Raw genomic sequence first — 13,740 nt, forward strand, 5'->3', positions numbered from 1 at the left:
GAACATAATGAGTTTCCACTAACAGCTACAACATTATTGCAAACTAAAAAATTAAAGAATATTGTCAAGCCTATGTTAAGTGCTGATGAATCTTTTGGTTCTTATATTTATCTTGATTTAGAAGAAGTTCTTAAATTAATGATAAATCCTGAAATATAATATATACGGAAAATGTAATAAAAATTATTTAGTTAACATTGATGATGTAAATTTTAAAAAATTCCAAACAATGGCCTATATTGATCATGTTACATAATAAAAAATATATCATAAAATCGCAGGTTGTAGCGGCAAAAATTATATCATCTTTTGGTTTTTTGAGTATAACTTTCGTCAAAGAATATCAAATATGCTCAAAATTTTACAGTAGATACCTAATGATAGATGCACTTTGTACATGATGAAGTGTAATGAAATTTGACAATGTTACGCCATGATTTTTGAATTTTTTATTGATTTTGACAAAATCGCATTTTTGTGCTTTCTTTATTTTTCATGTCGCATCCATTGTTCTTACAGTCTTAACCTAATTCTGGCAGTAAATTTAGTGTTTCACATTATGGCAAAAATCCGTGGTGCTCGAGATATAGACAAACGACAGCAGAATGCTATCAAAGAAGGCCGCAAACATGACGAACGCACGAAGAGCTCACACAACAGTTTGGCATTTCTAAATCGGCGGTGACCAAATTGCTGAAGCATTGGAAGGCCCAAGGAGATTATGTTAAGAAGAAGAAAACCGGGCGACCGCGTTATACTTCTTCTGTCATTGATCGCAACATCCTTCGCATATTCCGTTTCAATCAACGTTTCACGACATCAGATATTGCCAAAGAAATATTAATTTCTGATGAGTCTGGTCCAACCATACGGACTATACGTTATCGTCTGCAGATCGCAGGACTATATAAACGATGACCTGCAAAGAAGCCATTTATTTCCACCAAGAATCGAAAAGTGCGAGAATGGATGGAAGCTCATCTTAATTGGACACCTCAGCAGTGGTCCTCTGTCTGGAGCGACGAAAGTAAGTTTTTGTTATTTGGTACTGACGGAATCACATGGATTCGTCCTAAAGGCAAGCACTTCGATCCCAAGTACCAACTTCCTACAATGAAACACGGAGGTGGTTCGGTCATGATGTGGGGTGCTTTCTCTGCAAATGGATCCCCTTCATAGGATCGACGGCAAAATATATCAAAAAGTATACATAGACATCCTCGAGAATGTGATGTTTCCGTACGCAAAGCGTTTCTTTGGTCGTGGCTTTATATATCAATAAGAAAATGATTCAAAGCATCGCGTGGCTAAAGTGCGGAAGTGGTTTCGGTAGCATCGAGTAACTCTTCTAGAGTGGCCAAGCCAATCGACCTAAATATCATCGAACCATTGTGGGATCCAGAGACGTTTAGCCAGTAAGCGAACTACAAATACGGTCGAAAAATTCGCCCAATTGGAGGAAGAGTGGAAGAAGATCTCTCAGTCGACAATTGACGCACTTATCGATTCCATGCCCAGATGCTGCCAAGCTAATCGATGCCAAGAGTTTTGTTACAAAATATTAGAGTTGTACAATTTAAATTATGAATTTTTTATTCGTTTTGAAGACATTTATTTTAGTTATGATAACTAAAAATTTATTATGAAATTTGACATATTTTAGAGATTTTAAATAAAATTAATTTTTCACAAGTTGTTTTTATTATTTGATGAAAAGTTATTTCTTCAGTAAACTATATCTATTATTGAAACATATTACAATTTGATAGAGATCTGTATGTAGTTTAAAAAAAAAATTATGCTTAAAAAATCAAAAGGTGATATAATTTTTGTCAGTACTGTATATATCATGGCGAATCTAAACCAAAATCACCAACAAAATTTTTGGATGACTTTATTACAGAATTGTTAAACATAATAATCAATAAAATTACATTGGCAGATAAAATATATATTTTTTACATTTTTTTAAATATATGTTATTAAATTGTTAGGTTTCATATGTGATACACCAGCGAGGGCATTCATTAAATACTATATGTAAAATCTCACGTAGCATTTTATGCGAACGTTGTATTGTAAAAGGTAAAACAGTTTAAGAATAAATGCATATATCCTAATATTTCTTATGAAGAATGTAAGCATCATTCGATACGAATCATTTGATGCTCGTATATACACACACACACACACACACACACACACACACACACACACACACACACACATATATTGGGTCATCTAAAAAGTATCCGCGGTACTTTGTCACTAGATATATGATCATCAACACACATCTAGTGACAAAAAACCGCGGATACTTTTTAGATGACCCAATATATATATATACACACACAAACTAAAAACCACAACTTAAAAACGTATCTCGTACACAAAAATAAGTTCATGTTGTTTGATAATGATAATGTAACATTGATTTGTCATTCCAGAAGACGTCAGATCATTCCTGAGTTGAGATGTGCTTTAGCTCACTTCACTCGCGCCTTCTAATTCTTTGCGGAAATGAATGGTTTCTTCATGGGACGCCGTTCACACAGTCTTCTGGTCTATAGGTGACGACGTATGATCTGTACAGACAGATTAAACTGATCAGAAGTCGATATTTCCTCAATGTATGATGTGGATTGCTACGACATATGCGGAGGATGTTGCGATCGACGAGAAAAGTAATGTGATAAAAAGTAGTAATGTGATCGGCTACTGTTTTTCTTAACATAGCTTCGTTAGATCTTACAACGCTTAAGAAACTTGATTTGGAGATGCCAAATTTCTGGACGAGCTTTTTATGTCCAGCCTGGTTTTTTACTACTCTCTGTACTGTATAAAATAAGTTTAATTAATTTTACCGAAACGCACGTAAAATGTATTTTTCTAAATTTTTATGAGTAATTTGATAATATCTTTTATACAGAACTGAATGACAATGCTACACATGTTATCATTTGTTTTACTACTATTAAACGTCAAGACAAAAATTCATGTATAGATCTCGTATCAAGAGAATAATTATCAAAAGTTAAACGTTCATAGTTTTGCAAATATCCGCCAAGATCTTTTTACAATAAGGTACAAGAATATAAGAGAATAAAAAACGTAAATCTCCAGAATCAACATGGAAAAAATATATTGTGAAATTACTAAACGAAGCTAGTAAGTTAAAGAATTAAATAAATTCAAAAATAAGTAAAAATTAATTTTGTATTATTATAATCATGTTGTTATTAAAATTCATTATACTTCCAAGATTTTCTTCTAAAAACCAATTAAATGAATTTAAAAACTGTTGTTTTTCAATTGAATGTTGTTTCCATTGTTGGTTTTCAACAATGATTTGACACTTTTTTTACAAGTGCAATGAAATATAATAGATTCGTAGATACTATTAAATATATATATTTATAAAATATTATTTACATAAAATTTATATAGTTCTTTAATTTTTTTTAATATAAAAATGTAAAAGTATATATTATGTAAAAATACAAAAATATTTAAGTAAACATAATATTAAATTGATATATATATATATATATATATATATATATATATAATTTGTTACATAAAATTTTCAAACATACACACGTGTATTTTTTATGAAGTAGCATTATTGTTTTATATATATATACATATATATATATATATATATATATTATATATATATATATACCGGGTGTCTCAGAGCACCCGTACCACCCTTTTAAAAGGTAGGGATGTGTTTGTACAAAAAAATGGTTCAGACAAAATTTGCAGGATTTCGGGAGATCTATCTGATGGTGACCTTGAATTTGACCTTGAGATCGACCTTGGGCATAACTCAAGGTCAAAGTACCGTTTTACAAATGTAAACCCTTATTCATGACATCACAAATGAAAATAGCGGAAAATTTTACGTCCGAATACGTTATCAAGCCTAGGTCAAAATTACCCTTAGAGGTCATGTGGAGGTCAAGTTACTTTTAGAGCACCCGTACCAACCTTCTAAAAGATATGGATGTGTTTGTACAAAAAATAGTTCAAACAATACTAGGTATTTACATAGCTATGATGCATCCATCTGCTGGTGAATTTGAATTCTACCTTTAGATTCATTTGTAGTCGTGTACATCGATTTTTAAAGATTCCTAATTATCAAGATCTTGAACAGTCGATGCCGCCTGTGTCAGCGTTACCCAAGATGTACCACGTGGAGGTCACAAGGTCGGACTTACACCTCGTCGGGGTGCTTTTTTAAGGTGGTTCCCCTTGCCGTCACCTTTGTTCGTACGCATGTGTTCAGTCTAGATTTTCGAAGTGTCCTCCACGTGCATGTATGCAGGCTGTTATTCTTCGTTGAAAATCATCCGTCACCCGACGAATTTCGACAAGATCTAGAGACTGAATGGCTTCTCGAATTCTGTTCTTCATGTCTTCTGAAGTCGTAGGTCGTTCGCGGTATACGAGGTCTTTTATTCTTCCCCACAAATAAAAATCCAAAATTGTAAGATCCGGTGATCGTGGTGGCCAGTTATGTGGACCATATTTACCTATCCATTGGCCGCGAAATATGCGGTTCAGTTGTTGACGAGCAATGACAGACGTGTGGGCTGGACATCCATCCTGTTGAAACCACATATTTAGACGTAGTTGAAGTGGAATATCTTCAAGTAAACGTGGGAGTTCGTTTTCGAGTAAATCGACTAAACTGAATTAAACTACACTAAACTAAACTAAACTGAACTGAACTGAACTCAACTAAACTGAACTGAACTAAACTTACTTGTTTGTTTTGCTTTTCTCCCTTTGCTCGCTTAAGAGTTTTATAAACTGTCGGTTTTTTTTTTAGGTGCGTTTTATACCTAGGTAGGTAGGTACTTAGGTACTTCAATATTCGGGGATTATTATTCATTTATAGGTAGATATGTCTTACTCAAGCGAAGAAGCTGCGTTAATGTTGTCGGTTTTGAGTAGGGCTGGAAGTTTTCGCGAAGCTGAAAGAATGTGACGAAATGAATATCCCGATCGTACACCGCATTCGCGCAATGTTTTCAGTCGTTTGCAACAGCGGATAATTCAAAAAGATATCATCCAATCGGATTATAATAAAGGAATGCAAATTCATCGTCCGCTTCGTGCAGTACGGGCACCTGATATAATTGCTTCTGCTCTTGTAAATCCTACCGATTCTTTAAGAAGACGAGAAAGAGATAGTGGAATAAGTAGAAGCACTATCAGTAGAATTTTGCGAGAAAATTCATTTCATCCATATCGAATGTCACTTCACCAGGCCATGACATTGGACAATCATAGACAAAGACTGATATTCTGTAATTGGATTACTCAACAATTACCTACTTTCCATAGAAGTATCTTGTTTTCTGATGAGTGCACCTTCAAAAGTGACGGCGAAGTGAACACACATAATCTCCGTTATTGGGCGCAAGAGAATCCACATTGGTATCGAGAAATCGATCATCAACGTATCTGGAAAGTCAATGTTTGGTGCGGAATTGTTGATACGCATATCGTCGGACCATTTTTCTTTGAAGAAAATCTAAACCGTTTTCTGTATGTCGATTTACTCGAAAACGAACTCCCACGTTTACTTGAAGATATTCCACTTCAACTACGTCTAAATATGTGATTTCAACAGGATGGATGTCCAGCCCACACGTCTGTCATTGCTCGTCAACAACTGAACCGCATATTTCGCGGCCAATGGATAGGTAAATATGGTCCACATAACTGGCCACCACGATCACCGGATCTTACAATTTTGGATTTTTATTTGTGGGGAAGAATAAAAGACCTCGTATACCGCGAACGACCTACGACTTCAGAAGACATGAAGAACAGAATTCGAGAAGCCATTCAGTCTCTAGATCTTGTCGAAATTCGTCGGGTGACGGATGATTTTCAACGAAGAATAACAGCCTGCATACATGCACGTGGAGGACACTTCGAAAATCTAGACTGAACACATGCGTACGAACAAAGGTGACGGCAAGGGGAACCACCTTAAAAAAGCACCCCGACGAGGTGTAAGTCCGACCTTGTGACCTCCACGTGGTACATCTTGGATAACGCTGACACAGGCGGCATCGACTGTTCAAGATCTTGATAATTAGGAATCTTTAAAAATCGATGTACACGACTACAAATGAATCTAAAGGTAGAATTCAAATTCACCAGCAGATGGATGCATCATAGCTATGTAAATACCTAGTATTGTTTGAACTATTTTTTGTACAAACACATCCATATCTTTTAGAAGGTTGGTACGGGTGCTCTAAAAGTAACTTGACCTCCACATGACCTCTAAGGGTAATTTTGACCTAGGCTTGATAACGTATTCGGACGTAAAATTTTCCGCTATTTTCATTTGTGATGTCATGAATAAGGGTTTACATTTGTAAAACGGTACTTTGACCTTGAGTTATGCCCAAGGTCGACCTCAAGGTCAAATTCAAGGTCACCATCAGATAGATCTCCCGAAATCCTGCAAATTTTGTCTGAACCAATTTTTTGTACAAACACATCCCTACCTTTTAAAAGGGTGGTACGGGTGCTCTGAGACACCCAGTATATTTTATATATATATATTTCCGTCATGTTATTATGACATCATATTTTAGTCCTGCTTAATTTTCAGTAAATACATAATTTTGATTTTACGTTTCGATTTCTCATTGATTTATACCAATGCAAATCAAAATATTACTTGTAATAATAGTTTTGTTTCTATGCCAATCATTCATAATTTTAATAAATACGTAAGGTATTTAAAACTTATGCCTCTGCTGATAATTTAATATTATTAATATTTGAACAAATTACATGAAAACGAAATAATACGCTGGTATTTATTAACTTAGAAAATGATAATGACAAAGATATTGTCCTCAATCTCAAGAGATTATTCGATTTCATGGTGGAAAGAATGTAGAGTGAAACATTGCGCATAATGGCGATAGCAATATAATCATGAAAATAATCAATTAAATAAATATTCTTCAATATGCACTTTCCTGCATATAATAACGCTGGTTAAACTAGAACAGCCAATCAAATGTTCCTCAAATTCACTCTCCTACTGCGCATCCACTGGAGTACTTCACCTTATATTCTTTCCACCATGATTCGATCGTGGCAAACGTGTTTTGTCTCGCTACGATCTGAGTATTGCGATATGAATATTTTATTTTTGAGCGTAAGTATGGCCATATTTGACTGTGCTATTTATGTTTGTGTTCTAGTATTTTCCTTCCCCAGTCTACTGCATCCCTCAGTCTATTTGTCGTTCTTCTTCGAGAAGCGGTTGTCCTCGACTGTGACACGATACTTACCAACATCCAGACTGTGACAGATTTTCTAACTTGAATAGTCATAAGATTAATATCTCAGGTTCGCGAAGTGACCTTTTTTCCTGTCAGATTCTTTCGTTTTATGAAAAATATGTCGAGTAATTAATGTAATTTTATTGATTTTTCGTGTAAAAATGAAAGTTTGAACAAGAAAAAAGAATAATAATTTAGTTTCGCCACTGCCATCTCAAAAATCAATGATATTAGGCTTATTTGATGTGATTTTGCATAAAACGAAGGAATCTGGCAGAAAACAGCGTTACTCTGCCCCGCAAGCCTGAGATATTAATTGTTAAAGTTTATGACTATTCAGGTTAGAAAATCCGTCACAGCCATGAAATATTGCGATGTAGATAAGCACTGCAGTCATATTTCCATATGAGACGCGAGCCTGGGTCTGACATGGCTACGTTAGACTATTTAATAAATTTTATTGCGAATGCTAAGCTATTTCCATACCAGGTCCATATCAGGTACAAGATTAGGCCTTTTATGGACCATGTCAGATTTTTTATGAGGTGGCAAAGCAATGGCAGTATCGTGGCGCTAGCCAGTATCGTGGCATTCATGGTACTGACGAAGAAATTTCTACCAGGGCACACACATGCAATTTATATATGTAACTATTATAAAATTCTTTAATAAATTTCGACTGTAAATTATTATTTACTATATTTGTCTTAATTAATAATATGTGATACACGTATAATCACAGGCATAATTAATAATATGATATATCATCACATAGCAAGCCGATGGCGTTTGTCATTTTTACGTTAAAATGACAATTAATAACGTCTGCATTGTTAGCTATATGGGCTTCAACATAATGATAGATTGATGACATCAATAGTCTGCGACATTCGATCGTCATTAAGACATTCTTTATTGATGTATGGTCAGTAAATTTGACGTCAAAATGTGTTTGTTATCTGGGTTTCTTCCTTTTGGGAGCGTTTTTTCGCTGACTTTAGTTTTTAAAAGCTAAAAATCGATATTAGAAGTTATATTGATATTTGAAGTTATATTGTGTGTACACAATAAACATTGCAATTAATTTTAAAAAATAACTAAAAGATAAACATTTGTTTTACTATCAAAAATGGATTACAATAGTCAATATATCGCGTATATAGAAGAATATAGATGTATAGTAGCAACTACAGAGTTGCAACAGAGGTCAGAAGACGACGTGCAGCTATTATAATTGCTATGAATTCATTAAAAAAGAAAAAATATTGGATAGCACCTATTTTCGAAAATCGTTTCGAACATAGTTTTTTCTTTGCTTCAATTCCAAAGTTAGTTTTGGAGGACATACGATTCTACAATTACTTTCAAATGAGTGCAACTCAATTAGAAGAACTGTTGGGCATGATTAGATCAAAATTACAGAAACAGGACGTTGTTCGACAATCCATAACACTAGCTGAATGATTGACATTAAGATTTGTTTGGTTTTTCATTATAATAATTATTATAATATTATAATAATATTATATATTTTGCTTAATGTATGAATTGTTATATGTATTATTATATATGGAATATTATAGATGTCTTGGTTCCAGAGACTCCATGACATGTCTTATCAATATCTCGTATGAGTAACAATAGCGAGTAATATCATTGGCGGAACTTATACAGCAATATGGGATTGTTTGAGCCCTGTAAACTTTCTCCCAGGTAAACTTAAAAAAAAAGAAAAACTGGCTGAATATAGTGAATGATTTTGAAAATAAATGGAATTTCGCTCATTGTATTGAAGCCATCAATGAAAAGCATGTCATTGTTCAAGTAAAGTTATAGTTAAGATCTAGTATCCAATCAATCGGGAGACGTTAGATAATTGCAATATCGTTTATAAAGTCCTCCGTTATCCTTTTCTTAATTAGGTGTAAAGAAAAAGATAACGTGATTTTAGCGTTCGTATTTGGGATAAACGGTATTGCAAAAACTCTCTATCATATATCGTGCCGTAAGAAATTGATTAATCACAGTTGAATATAAAAAAAATAATCGACTATAATTAATTTCTTACGACACGACATACAACAATGTCTCCCAACTAATTATAGACTAGGTTTAAATATAATATAATTTAAAAAGAAGTATAATTTGAAGTAATATTGGGAGTACAAATTAGTTCGGTTCGTTTTTTTGTGTTCAAAAATGCATTTATTTCAAAACAAAATGAATGAACAGATTAATTAAAGTATTGTCCATCGCTGGCTACTACTTTTTCCCATCTCTCAGGCAATTTTCGAATTCCATCTCGAAAAAATGACTCGTCTTTGGAGGCGATCCAATTTTGAAGAAGTGAACCGGTGACTTGCCAAATCGTGCTGCATCCTTCGGAACAACCAGTAATCAGAAGGAGCAATGTCCGGAGAATACGGCGAGTGCGGTAAAACATCCCATTTGAGCATTTCCAAATATTTTTTTACGACTTTTGCAACATGAGACCGAGCGTTGTCATGAAGAAAAATAACTTTATCATGTCTTTACTCATATTCCGACCGTTTTTCTCGCAATGTATGGCTCAAACGAATCAATTGTAGCCGATACCGATCGCCCGTAATGAAATCGCCAAGTTTCAGCAGCTCATAGTAAACAATACCCTTTTGGACCCACCAGATACAGAGCATGATCTTCGAACCATGAATGTTCGGCTTTGGTGTTGAGGTCGATGGCAACGATTGACCGGACTTAGCGTAGTATTTTTTCTTTTTGGGGTTGTCATAGAATATCCACTTCTCATCTCCAGTCACAATCCGATGCAAAAAACCTTTTCTTTGTTATCTTTGAATCAGCTGTTCGCAAGTGAAAAATCGCCTTTCAACGTCTCTCAGTTTCAGTTCATAAGACACTCAATTTCCTTGTTTTTGAATTATTCCCATAGCTCTCTCACAGTACGAGGGCAAGTCAATAAGTTCTTAGAAAATCTGTCAGAAGACACTCGCAGTGTCATGTCACATTACTTTTTGACAAGCAGCATCTTTCAGCTGATTGCTGTCAAATTTTGAGCGAAATTCATCGCATAGTTTCATTTCTGACTATTAAAACGAACAACTTTTGTATTTTTTGCAAAATGCAAAAAAAACGAGTTTTGTGCAGTGATCAAATATGAAATCTACATATGAAAGGTTTAACACCGAAAGAAATCAAAGCCGAATTGGATAATGTTTATAGTATATCTATACCAGCGTTTGCGACTGTATACAATTGGGTGAATAAATTTAAACGTGATCGTACATGTGATGCACCTCGTTCGGGACATCCAATTGAGGCTGCTTCGCCAGAAATCATCGAATAAAATCCACGATATTGTTTTGATTGATCGATGAGTGAAAGTGCACGAGCTTGTTGAGACTACAGGCATATCACATGGCACAGTGATTTCAATTTTGCACGAACAATTGTGTATGAAAAAGCTATCGGCAAGATGGATGCCGCGTTTGCTCACTGTGGACCATAAGCGCGACCGTGTGACGGTCGTTTAGAAACAATGTTTGAAGATGTTTCAACGTAATCCAGATGAATTTCTGCGTCGATTCATTACTGTGGACGAAACATGAATCCATTACTTCACACCCGAGACAAAGGAACAGTCAAAACAATGGACTTCACCGAGTGAACCAGCTTCGAAGAAAGCGAAGACCGTGAAGTCAGCCGGAAAGGTGATGGCTACAGTTTTTTTGGGATGCATGCAGTATAATTCACATCGATTACCTTCCGTCGAAGCAAACGATCAATGGCGATTACTGCGCAGCCTTATTGGACCGTTTCAACATTTTAAACAAAAAACGTCCCCATTTGGCGAAGAAGAAAGTGCTCTTTCATCAAGACAATGCACAGGTTCATACGTGCCCGGCACTGATGGTCAAATTCAATGAATTTCGCTATGAATTGCTTCCTCATCCAGCATATTCGCAAGATTTAGTTCCCTGTTTACAAACTGTGACTATTTCCTGTTTACAAACCTGAAGAAATGGTTCAGAAGAAAGAGAGCAGTTCATCGCCGAAACAGAGGCTTATTTTGAAGGCTTGGACAAATCGTATTATTCGGACGGATTGAAAAAGTTGGAGAATCGTTGGATCAAGTGTATCAAGCTGAAAGAAGACTATGTTGAGAAATAAAAATGAATCGATCAAAAAAAAAATGTGTTTTACTATATTTTTCTAAAAACATATTGATTTGCCCTCGTATAGTTTTAATGGTTATTTGTGATGCGAATTATATAATTCAGTTTGGGGCATATGGACGATGAAACGATGGTATTTTCAAAGACAGCATCGTACGGAAAGCATTTGACGAAGAACGGATGAATATTTTACAGCCAACAGCGATTGAAGAAAGAGGACCTGTTCTGCTATACTGTCTTATTGGAGATGAAGCTTTTCCTCTAAAACCATATTTGCTTCGTCCATATCCTGGCAGAAGTGGACTCACACGAGAACAGAGCATGATTCTGATGATATGATTATCGTCTCAGTTGTGCGAGACGAATGATCGAAAATACATATTGGCTAGTTAGTGGAGAATATACAGGAAACCTATCATCGCCAATCTTGAAAACGCAAAAATAATGGTTTCAGCAACCATTTGTCTACATAATTGCTTCGCCAACAGAACAATGACATATATATGCCTCCGTCTTCGATATTAATGAATCAAACAGTTTCAAACCAGCATCTTGGCGAACAGTAATAGAAAATGTTTGCACATTTAAAAATATTTCTAACTGTAGATCAAATATGAGTGCAAAACAATGTAGAAATAAGAAATAAATTTTGTTATTATTTTAATAATGAAGGAACGGTACAATGGCAAAACAATATAAATATCTAAAATATAAAAACGAGTTTCCAAATATCTTTATATTTATATATTTAAATAATGATAACAAAAAATGTAACAATAAAATAAATTGTAGAAATCAACGCCTAAACAGTCTAGAACTGGATTTTAATTCCGTGAATTTATGTACTGTATATGTAGTCTTTTAAAATAAATGTAATAATAAAAAAAAATAAATATTATATAATATTATATAATATTAATTAGAAAATAAATATAATAAAAATAAAATAAGTGTTATAATAAAATATGTTTAAATATTATTTTGTTGCTTAAATAGTAATCTGCAGCACTTTTATCATTATATCATCCACAAATTGTAGAGGAACCTCTTGAAGTTGGGCCTTAAAGTCTATAAGATTGCCAAACAAACCAGCCTTTCCCAGGAGGAACAATCGGTGGAACGTTAACTGTAACTGGTTGTTTGAGAACATCAGCAAATCATTCAATAGTTTCCTCATGGTCTGAACTACTCGGACGCTTATTACCTACAAACAATTAAAATTTTGTATTTTTTATCAAAACAATCAAAAAACTCATGAAATGTCCAAAACAATCATTATTTATTTCTTAATATCCGTCGTAATAAGATATAATAAAATTAACTCACGCGATCCATTACTGCTGCTACTCGCGCTATCAAAAACAGTATCGTCATTAAATTAATCGGAATTATGGTCCTCAGCTACTAAGACATTTGTTATAGTTCTGTAACATAGTTTTGATTTAAATTTACATAATAAATATAAACAAAAATGTATTGCATTAAGATATATTTTTATACTAACTTTATACATACTCGCTTTCAAGTTACGTGTTTTTTAGGCACTAATGTTACTTACAGATTATGTAATAAAAAATATGTGTCACTAATACTCATCGATTTGAGGATAAAAATATAAATTTTCATCTATACAGTAATAGTTATAATCCTGCAAGAATGATAATGCATTTCTGCCTCATCACAAATAGTTTCACACACACCAGGTGTATGACATTACTAAAGCTTCCTACAATAACAAATATAAATTAACACAATATAATAAATAAATCAATGTAACATAATGAAATTATTAATAACAATGAGATTCAAAATTTAAAAACAATAGAAATTAAATAGACTACGAGTCTAAGGTAGGATGTAAGTTGCTCTTTAATACGTGGGTTGCTGGAAAAGTTTCTGCAAACAATATGAAAAAAAAACATGTAAAATTCGGTAAATGGCTTTATTGTTTTTCGAAGTATTCGCTTTTAAGATTGATACATTTTTACATACGCTCAAACCAATTTTCGAAGCATTTTTTCCATTCTGAGGCTGTAAATCAGAAATCAGTGTACGAAATGTTTCAACAGCTGCTTCAGAGGATTCCAATCGCTCTTCTTTTTAATGCACGCATCTTCTTTTTAATGTTTGAAAACAAAAAGAAGATAATCATCAGGTGATAAATCAGGTGAATACGGACAATGAATCATCAATTCGACATTTTTATTGGATAAAAAATCAACGGTTTGACGTGCTGT

The 13,740-nt window shown here is 34.0% G+C and overlaps 1 long non-coding RNA gene and 1 pseudogene across 1 annotated transcript; one reads left to right on the forward strand and one right to left on the reverse strand.

Moving 5' to 3' along the window:
* The first annotated feature begins 3,678 nt into the window (after window positions 1-3,678).
* LOC147906909 (uncharacterized) lies at window positions 3,679-11,948 on the forward strand (annotated as a pseudogene).
* Window positions 9,514-12,952, reverse strand: LOC147906910 (uncharacterized). Its single transcript, XR_015547893.1, has 2 exons — window positions 12,830-12,952; window positions 9,514-12,707 (listed from the first exon to the last, which is right to left on the reverse strand). It is a non-coding gene; the product is annotated as an uncharacterized LOC147906910 (long non-coding RNA).
* Between the last annotated feature and the right edge of the window lie 788 nt (window positions 12,953-13,740).

The sequence above is a fragment of the Acromyrmex echinatior genome, chromosome 17 (assembly GCF_024713525.1).
Source record: "Acromyrmex echinatior isolate Ae372 chromosome 17, ASM2471352v2, whole genome shotgun sequence".
Classification (NCBI taxonomy): domain Eukaryota; kingdom Metazoa; phylum Arthropoda; class Insecta; order Hymenoptera; family Formicidae; genus Acromyrmex; species Acromyrmex echinatior.